We start from the raw sequence: 16284 nt of genomic DNA on the forward strand, positions 1-16284 counted from the left end.
GTAAAAATAAGTTACAAAACAAAGTACAGTGTGACTCCAATGAAAAGTTTTATATGTGCATGTGTGTATTTGTGTGTGTACACACACACATTATAGGAGACCAAAAAAATATACACCAAAATGTTAACAGTGGGATTACGGGAGATGTTTATATTTTTCTTCATGGTTTTCTGAATCTTCCTAACATAATTCACATTAATATTTTTTCAAAACAGAAAAAAACCTACCTAACCTTTAGAAAATATTATCATGCTAGTGCAATCTCAAATATGTTATAAATCTACATACAAAGACAAAGGGAATTATGGATAACCAGGACATAAAAAGCTCTTGCTTGAAACATATGGAAAAATCTTGGGGTCTTTCATTCAAATGACCCCCATGCCCAGTGTGTATGTGTGTGTATGCAATGTGTATGTGTGTGTATAGGCCCTTAGGAAGGGGCAGAAGCCAGCTGCCTGCAGCCCAGGTACAGCCAAAACAGACAGAACGTATTGCTTTTGAAATTTAATGAGATACCCCAGTTCTGGGGCACAGAGAGGTGGCTGGATCAGTCTCTAGGACTGAGAAGGAGCAAAGTCATTAATTCAGAAGCAGTAATTCATGATCAGTACCCACCCCTCACCCCCAAAAGGTGACTCTACTCCAGGAAGTCACATCCTTGGATAATTTTTTTTTTTAGTGTTCAGTTTGTCATTAGGTAATGTTTTGCAACCACACTGGTGTTCTGAACCAGAGAGGTGTATAAATATAACTGGGTAGCACAGAACACACAAAACCCAGTATCTGACAGCTAAGAAAGGAATATTTTAATTTAAATGCTCTGACTGGAAGGACTTTAAAACCAATTTCAGGAAAAGATTCAAGTTCCAAAAAGTTATTACAAATATAAATTTCAAAATATGACCTCAGAGTTATATTTGCAGTTTATTAGCAGTTTTAAATTATTAATTTTTTTTAATAATAAGAAGAGGACATCTTTAATAAATGTTTTAGGAAATTTCAAATTCAACTACGGTTGAAAAAAAAAAAATCACTGCTCTGTCCTATCTGGGCTATTGCCATCTGGTCTGAAAAGCATTAGTACCAAGTAAGTGAGGTTCGGAGATGGTCTAATTCAGCCCAAAAATGTAAACCATCACAATTCATCATTTCAATGTCATTCTATGGCATATTACTGACCAAAAAGAGAGAGTGAGAGTGAGAAAATTCATGCACAGTGGTACATATGTGACAGAAAAGTGCAACTGACAACTTGTACATGTCCTATTCATTGAATGGAGGCAGGTAAAAGAGTCACCATCACTGTTAATGTAAATAAGACCTTCTCACAGTACGCCTACTGACACTTGGGGATGGAAAATTCTTGGGGGCGGGGCTGCTCTGTACCTTGTTGGATGGGTAGTTTGCATGCCTGACTCTCTACAAACTAGATGCCAAGAGGACCCCCTTTGGTTATGAAACCAAAATGTCTCCAGATACTGCCAAATGTCACCTGGAGGACAAAATTACTCCCCAAAGTCTGTTTATCCAGGCTGGTTTGTAGTTCACTGAAAGGGGCCTCTCCTACAATCTGGAAAGTGTTTTTTCTCATCTATTTGTTTTAAGTGTCGTGGTCCTACTCACAGCTTTCAATGCAACAATTTATTGAGCATCTACTGCTATGCCCGGCACTGTGTTAGGGACATCCTGTACTCACATCCACTGACTCACACCCTCCTTGGGCTGTTTTTGGGACATGCTTTGCCACCAGAAGAGAAATACCAATACCTCAAAACCCTTCAGGAGTACGGTCCTCAAGCAGCATGTCCTTGTCAGTAAAGGGAACCCCACAGTTCCAAGCAGGTTCCTTAAAATTCTTTACCCTTTTAAGCAACTCTACACATTGCCAACATTTAAAAGTTTAAAAGGAGCGGGGAGGCATAAGGCCTTAAGGCCATAATGCCTTTGCTATATTTGGCATAGAAAGACCATCAGGGGTTTTTGCAGGCAGGATCATTACTGGAAATTCTAAAAACACTTATGGACAGTCTTCTTCACTGTCTGACCCACATGACCTCCTAACACAATTTGTAATTTTATAATCCCCATAAATTGAAACTCATAACTGACCTATCCCAAATAAATGTGTGCCACAGACAGAGAAAAACGGAAAGAGATCAGAGGGCATTTTGTTTGGCAATAAAGCAGTAAGGCTCAGAAATCGATTTGAGCTCATTAATAGATGCCTGGAACACACTTGAGGTTCTCACCTCCTGTGGCTCCCTCAGCCCCCTAGACCCCTTCCAACAAAGACATAAGCTCAGATGAGAGAAGATGGGGGTGTTTGAGCTGCTGGGGCCATTGAAACTTCACACACACACAAACACACACACATACACACACACCCAACACAGACACCCTACAGACAACTTGGAAAGAAAAACCTGAAAGTCTGAAATCAAAAGGGCCCAAGTGACTTCAAAGTTTTCAAGATACTGCCCTGAAAAAGGCTGTCAGGCAGCTGCACCTCTAAGTAAATAAAGCCCTAATTTGTCCCCCTCTGCAGCACAGTACTCCCCCAGCGGACAGTGGCTGCACAAAACCCCTCCTGTACAGAGCAGCGGAAACTCCTAATGAGATTAGTTGGTGTGTGTGCAGACATTACTTAGCAGTGACTAAAGGGGCTCTCTCTTCCTGCAGCAGCCAGTGGAAAATTCAGGGAACTTTTTCCCCCTGCAGCAGCAGAATCCCTGTAACCCTCTCCCCAGCCAACTCCAACAACAACTCAGCCTCCCCCAGCCCCCCTCGGGCTGGGGTACTGGGGGTAGTTAAAGACTGGCCAGGGGCTTCCAAAAGCGAGATGGTAGGAGGGGGCGGTGGGGAAGGGGCGGGGGACCCCTTGAACACTACAAAGGAAACTGTAAAAGGCACAAATACATAAACCTGAGAAGGAGCAAACCAGTTTCTTTGTGAGCTCCTCTAGTGAGTCATTTTCAAGATGCTGTCTGCTGCCAGTTTCAAAGCGGAAGCGCATGGCAATTAGTCTTGCCGTTTCCAGACAAGCCAGAAACTCTCCCGACACTCGTTTTTTTTTTTTTGTTGTTTTTTTTTTTTTTTTCTAAAAAGCCCCTTTTGCAGTTTCTGAAATAACATTTCTTACTCCCACCCCCACCCGCCTCCTAAACGCAGCTTGTCCTCAGGATGATTCGGTTCAGAAAAAAATAAAATAAAATAAAACAAAACCGAGACCTCTTACTTGTCTCTTTTAACTCTCCAAAATTTTAATTCCTCCTCCCAAAAGTTACAGTAGCATTACAGGCCAACGTTCAGTTGCCAGCTGAAGCGCCCCCTCCTAAAGAGCGGGGGGCTCCAAGACCGTCTGCTGCCGGGTCCTTCGCCAAAACCCTGTCCAGTAAGGACTCCTCTGGCTTTTAAAGGTCCACCTGGGCTTGCGCCCGGGGGCGATGACCCGGGCCGGTGTGTGTGTGGGGGGGGGGGGGTCACCTGCCGAACGAGAAGGGACGTGGCCCCCAGCCCCGCGTCTTCGCTCCCCACGCCCTCTGCTTCCCCCTCCACCCTCGTCCTCTCCCCAAATCGGAGCATCGGTGCCCACTGCCACCCCTGGGGAGTCCAGCCCCTCTAAAAGGTCGGCGGCGGTCCAGCATCCAGGCACGCAGCCTGCCCCGTCGCCGTCCCTGCCGGGGACCCGAAGTCCCACCGTCCCTTCCAACCCCCCCCCCCCCCCCCCCCCCCCCTCAGAGCTGCAGCGCAGCCCCAGGGCAGGGTGCCGCCGGCGCAGGGTCGGACGCGGCGCGGAGCTCCGGCAGGGCGGGCGGCGCGGGCGCTGGAGCATCCCGGCGGCGCCCCCGCCCCAGGGCCGCAGCCCACCCCGCGGCGCCCACCAGCCCCACCCCCACCAAGCCAAAGAAAAGAACGAAAAAGCACCCCGACGAAACTTTGCAACTGTCCGAGCAACAGGCAGAAACCCTGCTTGCTACCTACCCAGATGTGGGGGAGCTTTCAAGATCCTTCTTCGGGGGAATTTCTAGGAGGAACCGGGCGAAAGCCCCCGACTTTCCATGCTGACAGGCGTCTGCAGACGGTCTGTTGCTCTTGTAATGAGATCCTGATTTTTCCCCCTTTTTTTTCTTTCTCTCGCTCCTCTTTTTTTTTTTTTTTTCCCCTCTGGTGTGTGTGTGAGAGCAGGAAGTTGGAGCAGTCAGGCCGAGCCGGCTCACTTCCTTTACTGCATTATTCCCCAGGCGGTGTGCAGTCTGTGTAAACAGGCTTTTCCGCCCCGCGCCGCGCGCCCCGGCCGCGGCTGTACGCCGGGGCTGGCCGCCGAGGCCCGCGCATACTCCGCCGCCTGCGCCCCGCGCGCTCGCCCCGCACCGCGCCGCGCCCCCGCCCGCCGCGCGCCCCGCTTCCCGCTCGGCCACCCCAGGGGAGGAGCCTCGGGACCCTCTGCGACTCCGGGCGGCCGCAGCCCCTCCCCAAGGCGGGGGGGTACTGCTCGGCCAGAAACCCAGAGAAGTGCCCACCCCCCACCCCGGACCCGGGGCGCGGCTGGCGACCTCGGGCTACCGCGAACCCGGGGAGCTCTCCCCTGCCCTTGGGGTCCCTGCGCCCGGCACCACAGTGGGGTCGTGCCTTGCCCAGTTGGCCTGGGCGGAAAGGCCCGAAGCGGGGAGGCCGCTGGCCTGGCTGTTTTCTGTTAGCTGGAATGGCTGAGTTGTGGGACAGTGGGGCACGGGGATTGGGGTGCAGCGTTCGGTGGCTCTAGGCACAGGGCTGCTTTTATCGTGGGTGGAGACGTGACTGCTTGGGAGATGTTGGAAAGGAGGCATGGTTTCTGCCTGGGGATAGACACAGTTCCTGTATGGGATTTTAAAAAAAAAAAAAAAAGGCCAGAGCTCAGAGTAGGGGGCCCACTTTGGGGAAAAGAATGAGGAGCAATAAACTGAAAGCTGGGATTCGCCAGGAAGAGACCTTTCTAGCCATTCACTATGGCCTACCACAGGCCCAACCTTTCCTGCCTAAGAGCTCCAGAGGGAAATGAGCAGCCACCACCAGTCTGAGCGACTGAGGCTTCAGAAGGAGGCTCTGTGGTCGTAAGCCAGGTCTACACAGCCCATAATCCCTCTGGGATGGCCCACCCGGAGGACTCAGGCCAGCCTCTCGCTGGAGAGCTTGTCCATTGCCCCGAGGCGGATGGGGTACTTTGGAGGGGCCCCTCATCCCCACCCCTGCGCTCCAATCCCAACAGCTCACCTTCCGGAACCCTCCATTTCTGTGCCTCCACTCCCTAGCGTGCCCACCGTGGTTCTCAAACTTGCGTGTGCGCCAGCATCACGTGGGGGGGCTTGTTCAAATACTGGTTGCCTGGGTCTTGCCTGCCAGAACATGTGATGCCGTAGATCTGGGGCAGCTCTCAGGCCGGGTTTACTGTTTAGAATCACCTGGGGAGCGTTTTGAAGACTACTGGTCTCTATACACAACCCAAACCAATCAAGTCAGATTCCACCCTTTGTTTCTTTCTTTTCTTTCCTTTTCTTTTTTTTTAAGATTTTTTTTTTTTTATTATTAATTTATTTGACACAGTGAGAGAGCACAGCTGGCAGAGCGGCAGGGAGAGGGAGAGGGAGAAGCAGACTCTCTCTTGCCCTCTTCTGGCCCCCAGAAGAGAGCCCAGACCTGGGGCTTCATCCCAGGAGCCTGGGATCATGACCTGAGCAGAAGGCGGACACTTAATGGACCAAGCCACCCAGGCAACCCCACCCCCAACTTTGTTTTTTATTTTTTACAATCTTCTCTAAAGATTATTTGTTCACGAATTTCTTACGTCTACTAAACTGTGCGTTTCTAAAGGGCACGCATTGTATTTTACTCAAGTTTGTATCAGCTCTCCACCCACAAGTGCCGTCAGAGCACCTGAGTCATAGGACAGTCCATTTCAGTCCATGCTTCCTGGCCGGTGTGGGTAGTTCACTGCAAGGTAGGACAAGGCCTGCCAAATCTCTGAGAAGGGTGGGAAGCCATGAGGTATGAGAGGTGGGGGCAAGAAAAAGAGCAAAGAAGGAGGAGAAAGTATGGGGAAGAGAGCTGTTTATCAACCCCTGATTTTCTACAGCTAATTTTACACTTTAGGGATTATCCTTGTAATCCCTCACTGGCTTCCCTTGTAACTCAGGAGAGCTCACTCTGTGTCCCGGTGTGATCCAGTATCTGTGGACCGGAAGAATGTAAACTTATTTTATTAGCCTTCTCAGGGAGGGAAAAAAAAAATTACATACAATTCAGAATACCATGTTTCTTTATTTTAAAAAGTATACCTGAGAGAAAAGGTGTACGTGTTTTCATCAGGCAGTTTGATTGTTCCGAGGAAACACGCCCCTGTTCAAAGCACTCCTGAAACATTATGGGCAACCCTCGGGGATTCTCTGGTCAAATGAAAGCTTCCTAAGTTGTCCTGGTGTTTGAGATTGTCCACACCACTGCTCCTAGTTCTCCATGTGAGTGAGTAATTCAGAACTGACTCTGCTCTTCCTCCTGGCACAGGGAGTAACTTTTACTTTTAGGTGTCTCCAGCATCTGTCCTTTGCATTCTAAGGGAAAACCACTGTCTTCGCTGGGAACGCTAGAACAAATGTCATAGACTGGATGGCCTTTATTTCCCATAGCAGGAGGGGAAGTCCAAGATCAAGATGCCTGCAGATCTGCTGCTTGGTGAGAGCCCTCTTCCTTGCATGGCCCCCTCTTGCTGTGTTCCCATATGGCCTTTTCTCAGTATACACGTGTGGGTAGAGAGGGAGGAAGCAAACCCTCTGATGTCCCTTCTCATAGGGACACTAAGGTGTCCCACACAGGAGCATCACCCTCATGACTTTATCTAAACCCGATGAACTCCCAAAGCCCCACCCCCAAAACCATCACAATGGGGGTTAGGGCTTTAGTGTTCATGTTTGGGACACACAGCCTTTAAGTCCATAACAACTGCTATTTTTTTCCCCATGCCTTCCTGCCCATGATCAAAAAGTAGCCAAGAGGTGTAGCATTTAGTATTGTATGATCCACAGTCTTCTTTCTATGCTTTTGTTGTTAAAACAGGAATTAAGACTGCATGGGTTGTAAGATTCCTGTAGGAGCCCTTTTGAGCAGGTAACAAGGCCCAGGCTCATTCATTTCCACTGGCCAAGAGAGTATTGGGCTCTCTTAGCTTTGATAAGAAGAGCTGATATCTCAACAGACATGGGAGTTAGCAGCATGGTGTATGGGAGGGTGCTGGGGCCCAGTGGAGGAAGTACCAACCCAACCAAACACTATGATAAAAAGCGGAGAAGGGCTGGCTCTCTAGAAGAAAATAGAAGCCCTAGTTCCAGGAGAAGGGATGTATTAGTCAGCTCTTGCTGGGATAATACAATGTAACAAAGAGCTCCAAGACTCAGTGACTTAAAACAAACGGATCTGGGTTGTCTGGGTTCTGGTCTGTTTCATACATCTTTTCATTCTGGGACCTGGGTTGAAGGAATAGATTTGACTTGAGACCTGTGGTTCTCTACGAAGGCAGGAGCTCAAGAGAGGTGAGTAGAGACACATGAGGCCTCTTAAAACCTCTGCTTAGGATTCTCATACCCTCATTTTGACTCGAAGTCCATTGGGGAAGGCAAGCCTTCTCAGGGAGGGAAAAAAAAATTACATACAATTCAGAATACCATGTTTCTTTATTTTAAAAAGTATACCTGAGAGAAAAGGTGTACGTGTTTTCATCAGGCAGTTTGATTGTTCCGAGGAAACACGCCTGACCAAGCCTGAAGTCAGACATGGGGGGAAGGACAGGGAGGGAAAGGAGAATTCTGAACAAATAATACAATCTACCACAAGAAAAAATGGATGATGGATATCCAAAGATAGCAAATCTGTCAGGTCCTTCATAATTTAACATTTCACAATGTATAACAGAATGGGATGCTATGAAAAGTAAAAATATATATATATGGATGAGGAAGCATAATTAGGGCAAGAGATGAAAATGAGTTTTAGAAAATATCAATTAAAATATTCTAGAATATAGCAGAACAAACATATATAAGACTTCTTACCTGATGGTATTAAACATGAATTGATTAAATTTTGGAAGAAACCCAAAAGTGCTTTGCCATCACTACTCTGAAGACTGCATCAGTTATGGAGAAATATAGCTAGGAGTTGGGAATGGAGAGCGAGACCTGATGGGAAGATAGCCTGCTCAGGTGTAAAGCATACATTTCCAATCAGGAATTTTGGGATCCAGTCCCATACCTGAATTGTTCTAGCTATGTGACTTGACTAGGTCACTCACCTTCTTTGAGCTTGCATGAGCATCAGTTTTCACAGATTTCGCAGTGAATGCCAATGTCACATTAAAACAACATGTGTTATAGACCAAGATTCAAAGACGTTCATGAACTTCATTTGAAAGAGTACTTAGGGGGCACCTGGCTGGCTCAGTGGATTAAGCTGCTGCCTTCGGCTCAGGTCATGATCTCAGTGTCCTGGGATCAAGCCCCGCATCAGGCTCTTTGCTCAGCGGGGAGCCTGCTTCTCTCTCTCTCTCTCTGCCTGACTCTCTGCCTACTTGTGATCTCTCTCTGTGTCAAATAAATAAATAAAATCTTTAAAAAAAAAAAAAAAAAAGAAAGAGTACTTAGAAGAATTTTATAGACCTGTAGGCAGACCCCTGTGGGAGTCTACATTCCTCCTTTTCTGTTGTTAGGTCTTTCAGTGGGGACATTTGAGAAGCACTGATTTGGACCATCTTTTTTGCACTGAGACTGGCCACCCACTGGCAAGAAGTTGGCAAATTGTAGTCCACGGGGTCTGCTGCCTATTTCTGTATGACTTTCAAGTGAAGAAGAATTGACTTCTTTTAAAAGTTTTTAATTGTGGTTAAAACAACAACAACATAACATTTACCATCTTAATCTTTCCTGTTTTCCCTTCTGAAGTGGTACCTGCCACTTCCACTTATCGGTTCCATTGGTCAAAGAAAGTCATTGGGCCAAGGGGAACATCAGCGGGATGGGAACTGTAATGCATGGTAAGGAGGAGCTAGGAAGAAAGGATGATGAATGTTTATACATTAGTATAGCCTACCCAGTAACTATTCAACGCTACAAGTTTTTATTCAGTCACTCTTCCACTCTCACAAGTGTTTAATGCTTTCTCTGCTCCTTCAGCCTCCAATACTTCTAATTCCATCCTACTCCTGCTGAAGACCTTGCATCCCACTTCACTGAAAAAAACCCAAAACAATCAGAAGAAAAGCCCCAAGTGACCCCACTACCTGCCTACCTGCATTTGTAGCCAGATATGCTCCCTTACCTTGGATTAACTTCGCACGCTTCTACTTAGGGCAGACCCCCTCATTTGTCTACCACATTGTATGGCCTCCATCTACTCAAAGTCATCGCCCCAGTACTCTTTCCCCACTTCCACATTGTCGGTTTCTACCCTGTACTGGATTGTTCCCATCTGCAGGCCAACGATTTTTTTTTTCCAATGTGAAAAAACAAAACAAAATGCCTTGACCTCATTCCCCCTCAGGATACTTCTCTATTTTGATTTCTCCTCTCTGAAAGGGAGGTTGAAACATGCCGCCATACGTGCTCCCTTCTAATTCTCTCCTGAACCCACTACCCTATCCACATCTCAGTGACCTGTGTTGTTAAGCCAATAGCTGGTTCTCAGTCCTCATCTTCCTTAAGCCGACGGCAGCCTGGAAATACTTTATCCACCTGCCATTAGAACAGCACACATACCTGTTTTCCATTCTCTCTCTCTCTGACCACTGCTTCCTGGAGTTTTTGTGTTCCCCTTCCCCATTTCCCTGACTCCCCCTTGGGGGAGTACTTTAGGAAGCAGCAATAAGTTGCCTTTTCTTGGTCTATATGCTCTTTGGTAAGTTTATCCTGTCTTTTGACTTTAAGCACAATCTTCTTGTTGCTGTCTCTCAAATGTATAACTTATGGTTGGACCCCTCTCATTCACTTCATCCCTATAAATCCACTGCCTAGTTTATGTCACTAATTGCATTTCTGATGAGCATTTTTAAAGTAATATGTCCTAAAATCATCTCAAACCTCCCCCAAATCTGCTCTTCTTATAGACTTTCTCATCTTAGTAAGTCGCAATTCTATTTACCCATGTGCCCCAGCCAAAACCCTTTTAAGTCTCCTTGATTCTTCTCTTTCTTTCCTTCAGAATGTCTGTGTGACCCGTCCACAAATTCTGCTAGCTCTACCTTCAACATATATTTAAAAATTTTTATCACTTCTTACCAGTTCCACTGTTATCACAGAAATCCAAGTCACCCTTGGCTCTCTCATGGATCATGGCAATAGCCTCCTCCTTGGTCTTCCTGTGCCATCTTAATCATTTCCAAGGACACACTGTGATAGTGTTCAGTGTGTTTTCATTGTTAGGTAACCAGTCTCTAAAACTTTTTCATCTTGCAAAACTGAAACTGTAGATCCATTAAACACAGCCTCCTACTCACTCTTGTCCTAGATCCTGGCAATCATCATTCTACATTCTATTTCTATGCATTTGACTACTTTTGATACTTAAGTAAAAGGAGTCATATGGTATTTATTTTTGTGACTGGGTTATTTCCCTCAGCATAATGTCTTCAAGGTTCAACCATCTGTTTCACGTGACAGGATTTCCTTCCTTTTCAAGGCTGAATAATATTCCACTGTATTTAGATACTACTTTTTAAAAAAACATTATCTGTTGATGGACAATAGGGTCGCTTCCGCCTCTTGGCTATCATGAATCATAAGAATTTACATTTTTAAAATGTCAAAAACATGGGGGGGGGTGGCCCAGTTGGTTAAGTGTCTGCCTTTGGCTCGGGTCATGATCCCAAGGTCCTGGGATCGAGCCCCACCTCAGGCTCCCTGCTCCCCTGAGACTCTGAGGTTGAGCCTAGGATCCATGTTTCTCCACCCAGGCCACCTCTCTCCCCATGAAACCCCTATAAATGTCTTCCTCATCCTCTGCAGTCAGCTCGAACCCTGTCTCCTCTGAGAAGTCTTCCAAAACCCACCGGATTATGTACATGGGCCATTTCTCCTAAACCCCCAGAGCACAGTGTTTGACCTTTATGGCTTAGCATTATTTATATGACTGTTTCCCCACATTCCACCCCTAGATCACCAATGCTGACAAAACATGCTAAATTGTTGTTGTTGAATCAATCAGTTCATCAATAATAATTTTTTGGTTGGATCACTCAATTTACTGATAATAAAAGGAATGATATACCATAAAATTTTGTGATTTTGGACAGTACTCACTGAGATGTGAACCATCACCAGGAGGGAAAACAATCGGTGACTTTGGGAGGGCATTAGAACAGATTCCAAGCTTCAGATTTTTAAATTTTAAAACTTATTGAGGGGTGCCTGGGTGGCTCAGTGGGTGAAAGCCTCTGCCTTCAGCTTGGGTCACGATTCCAGGGTCCTGGGATCGAGCCCCGAATCAGGCTCCCTGCTCAGCAAGGAGCCTGCTTCCTCCTCTCCCTCTCTCTCTCCCTGCCTCTCTGCCTACTTGTGATCTCTATCTGTCAAATAAGTAAATAAAATCCTTAGGGAAAAAAAAAAACTAATCAAAATGCATTAACCCTGTAACCTCCATACTCACCCCAAATGTCCATTGTACCAGTAGAGGGGAGGGGAGAATAAAACATGGCATTAGGATGTCACGACTCCATGAACTGTGAGTCACTGCCATAATTTCCAGAATGAATACAGCAAGACACTGTCCCGACCAGTTGCTGGTCGACATCACTTCCTGCGTAACAAAGATGTGATGTCCAGAAAGATGCAAATGATCTTCTTTTTCAGCGATGCCCAGAGTTCCTGGGTAAACAACTGCTTTGGATTTTAAATGTGTTGATGGAGAAAACAGGGTATTTTATCTCTTGTTTTGATCTGAGGTGTTGCACAAGACTTGGTAGGAAGCTGCAGGCCTTCTTAGGCAGCATCAGACAGTCAGAGGTGGCCCAGGAGCCCCTCCCCAAAACCCCAGTGGGGGTAGGGGAGTAGGACATCATGCTTGGCAGTAATGGCCAAGATAGGTAAGTGGCTATTCAGGGGGTTTCAAAACTAAATCTTTAATGGTAGAAAAAGCTAAGAGGTTCATTATCACCTTTTTAAAAAATTCCTGAAACTGAAAAGAGAATAATAATTTGAGAGCAGTCAAGGAAGGCTGGGGGCCACAAGTAGACTTGCTAGAGACAATAATAGAGTAGGAGTCTTCAGAGCATGTAGAAGCTTCTGGGCCAAGCACAAGGATCCAATCCCTTCTCAAGGACCTGTGTGCATGGGTGGATGGGCTTGGTCTAGTAAGGCTGGAGCCCAGCAAGACTTTGGATGCCAAATCAGAATAAATGAAATCGTTTCACGTGAAACTTCAGGATATTCTGACACCAAGCACTTCTTCCCATTGGGGTCCAGCAGAGAGATGGGGAGAAGGCTTCTCCCCACATTGGCATTGAACCTGGTACTCCGTGCCGTCATGAGGAAGCCCCTGAACAAGGAAACCAGAGAATAAAGAACATGAGAAAACATGTTCCTAAGACTCAGGGGACACCCTGATTCCCTCATGTTTCTGTCTGGAAGGACCCCCAGTAGGAAAGACAGAGGGACAGTGTCTGATTGGCAAGTGTAGGAGAAACACGGGAACACTTGGCCCAGCTCCTACCTTCCTCCTCTTTGGATCCCGCTTGTCCCAAGAACATACAGTCTCTGTTCTTCACGCTGGGGAAGGCCTGCAGCTTGGTCCAGGCTTTTCCAGCTTGGTCCAGGGAGGTAAGTTTAATCCAGGAATGAACAACATCTAGCCAGCTGTGCCTGTTCATGGAAGGTCCATCTTCCAGGTTAGCTTTTGTCAGTGGTAAGGCTGTCATTTGGATCTCCATCCACCTGGCTCCAGGGTCTCTCTGAGTTGGTTCTGAAATGGGATAGGGAACAGAAGTGTTATTTACGGGGCTGGGGGTTCACCCAGCCAGCTCAGACACGACACCACTCTTGGAAGTCTGAGCAGTAACTGGAAAATACTGTGTTTGCAGGGGTGATTCCCACCAGAGCATGCAGAAGTTAAACCAGGTCATAAATGAGGCACCTTTGGTCACGGGGCCTCATGTGTCCCCAAAAGCTGACAAAGCTATGAATGTAACCCAGAGATGGAGGAGAAGAAAAATGCCATTCTGCAGGCTGCTGTCTAGAAGCAGGCACCCTGGTTTGAAGGTAAAGGAAGCTGGGTGATGTCATGCTATTGAACTGACTTTAAATTAACCAATCTCTATAGGGCCCTGTGAGGGTTCTGAAGACCGATGCTAGAGTGAAATGAAGGGGAACTGCACCTTCTCCCTGGAAAATGTCAGTAAATACTCTTCACAAGGGGTGAGACTTGATATTATTACATCCACCCCCCTTCAGCCGGCCCCACAGCAACACATGTTATTGACTAAATGCCATGGATACTCCAGGAGGAAAAATTATTATTTTAAAATGTATACAATGCCTCAGTCCAGAAAGTACCACTGAATCGATAAACTCAACTGGCCCCTAATAGCATGAATCCTGTGTTATAGTTGATACCATCTGAGGAGGAGAGATAGTCAATGATCTAGTTCAAGGTCACAGAGTAAACGATGGACTGCAATTAAAATCCAGACTTTCTGGCAAAAATCTAAATCCTTTCCACTAATCTTCACTGTATTACAACACAGGAGAAAGAAAAGGAGCCCAGGAAGGAGAGGCAGAGAAACCACCGGAAGTGCGGGTTCTCCCACTAACTTGTCTTCTCACCTTCCTTAGATTCAGCCCCTTCCCCTGGTAAACAGTGAACCGAGCGCACTGGAACAGAAAGTGGTTAAGACCCTGACATGCAGTGAAGGGCCCGCATGGTTCTTAGCCTTCGCTCACCTCCCGTCTCAGTAATTCAAAGCAATTCTGCTTTGGAAGCCCATGCACAGGATCCAGTCGGGGAAAGGCGGTTGCATTTTCACGTGCCATTTAGAGCCACGGATCGAAAATGTTCACTCCAACCTACAATAGGAAATTAAGTTGACATCTGAACCAATGCACACATACACGGACTTGAAACAGGTTTCAGAAAACATTTTTTTTAACTTTTTAAAAAGCATTTCCTGTATGCTATCTTCTGTTATTTTCTATCCTCTTTGTTTAGCAGATGTTGGTTGTCACCCACCAATTTGATTTTATGATGCATGAGTGGTATGAGACACACAGATTGGAAAGCTGAAAATTGAGAAGTGCTGGTGGGACAGAGCATGAGAAGGCAGGCTCGCAGGCCAGAAGGCCAGAAGGCAGGCCACAGAGGGCAACTAGGAGAACTGGCGATCACGCCAAGGGAAACTACGTGGCTGGGTGAGTGTAAATCTCTGGCCAAATTCTTCTCATGTCTCCTCGTGCTTTCACATTGTCTTCTGTCTCCCCAAGCACCTTCCCACTCCTGTCATGAAGGTATCTTTCCCAAATGCAATACTTAAAGGGTATTTTTGAATGCCCCAGCTTGGTTTATCACTGGCTTATGAGCTGGTCAGTCAGCAAGTTGCTTGAGGAGCACCTACTTGTATATGTTGCACAGTACTATCCTTGTCATGGGGGACATGTGATATTTTAAGGGGGTGGCGCATGACATGGCCAGGGGGTCACCAGGTTAAAGGCTGATTTAGCTAGTGGTCCTGGAGGGCATCTCCTTGGTGATAGTCGGAGCCTGAGCTGAGCTGGTAGGTGGAGAAAGTAGGCCTATACTTCTGAGCATGGCCCTCTGGTCTTGGGCCTCTGATATGATCACCAAATTGTCTTACTCATGCAGTTACAGAGACAGCCTGACAAAATTGATAGAAGGCATTCATCACACATCCTTAAATTTCCATCCTATTCTCCAACTACACTTCTTAAAGTGTACTAATATTTTTGTGGATCCCTAATTTATATCTTGCTATCACAATATTACTGCATTGTGTTTTCTTTGTAAAAAGCCAACAACTGGGGCACCTGGGAGGCTCAATGGGTTAAGCCTCTGCCTTCGGCTCAGGTCGTGATCTCAGGATTCTAGGACTGAGCCCTGCATCAGGATCTCTGCTCAGCAGGGAACCTGCTTCCTCTTCTCTCTCTGCCTGCCTCTTTGCCTACTTGTGATCTCTGTCTGTCAAATAAATAAATTAATTTTTTAAAAAAGCCAACAACTGGTTGAAGGGAAACAATTAAAATACACCACAAGTTTTATATCTTTTAGCATTTGTTCAATTGGTAATATACCCAGAACCTCAAAAAATATTCATGGTCTATGCCTTTCTCAACATTGAGAGGCTCCACCCATAGGGAAACCAGATTTTTGGTGACACAATTTTCTTGGTATACCTACAAGTGAATTCACTTATAATAGACAACATTCCTTTCTCAGAGCGACTGAAATGCTTGTCTCTCCTCCCAGGGGACCCCCTCGGTAACCAGAAAGCCAAATTAACATTTGAGAATTTGTTGCTTGGTGGTCCACAATAAAGGCAACATGAAGTGAATATCTTATCATAGAGGGTGCTCTCTGGTAACCAGAAAACACCTATTTCCCAAATACATTCTTCCAACTCCACATTGTGGTGGGCAGTCAGGCCAAAGATGGCCTTTCTCTTTTTTGCTCCATTCTTGACCACACTGTGTTTGGACTGAACATTCTTTCTTCAGACATTAAACTCTAGTCAAGCAGCTGTTCTAGACCTTGAAGATGTCCATTTTCTTCCCATGTAGAGTTCATTTATTTAGTTTAATTTCCCAAGAGAAATCTCACTTCCAAGCCCCAGCTCCAACCTCCCTGTAGGCACCACATGCTCCCAATGTGACATGGTGCAAAACAAACACCATGCCTGACCTTGAAGATTTACCAAGCTAAAATGGTAGATTTAACCAAGAAATTTGTCCTAAACAGATAAATTGGAGGCAGCATAGTTTGGTGGAGAGAGCCGAGGATTCAAGGATTCAACAGCCTACGCTTTTCTTCCAGCCCTGTCTTGTGATTTTGGCGAAGACACTTAGCCAACTGTCTTGAAAATAGTGGGCCTGAGGTGGGAGGTGGTTCAACAAACTTCTCATGGCTAGAACTCATTCATTCATTCATCAGATAGGATTAGTGTCTCTTATATGTCAGGGGCTGTGCCTCCACTAAATGGCAAAATGAGAGAAACAGGATTCCTGCCTCCAAGGGACTTCCCATCTATAGCTCCCAGCTCTAAAA

At 46.3% G+C, this 16284-nt stretch overlaps 1 protein-coding gene across 1 annotated transcript in view; it reads right to left on the reverse strand.

The window, feature by feature from the left end:
• The window catches only part of ELK3 (ETS transcription factor ELK3), a 68311-nt gene extending 63970 nt beyond the window's left edge, over positions 1-4341 (reverse strand). The window contains exon 1 of the mRNA XM_059402314.1: positions 3985-4341. The gene's annotated coding sequence lies outside the window, so the exon portion shown is untranslated. The remainder of the gene's footprint in view (positions 1-3984) is intronic.
• Between the last annotated feature and the right edge of the window lie 11943 nt (positions 4342-16284).

The sequence above is a fragment of the Mustela nigripes genome, chromosome 6, assembly GCF_022355385.1.
Source record: "Mustela nigripes isolate SB6536 chromosome 6, MUSNIG.SB6536, whole genome shotgun sequence".
NCBI lineage: Eukaryota > Metazoa > Chordata > Mammalia > Carnivora > Mustelidae > Mustela > Mustela nigripes.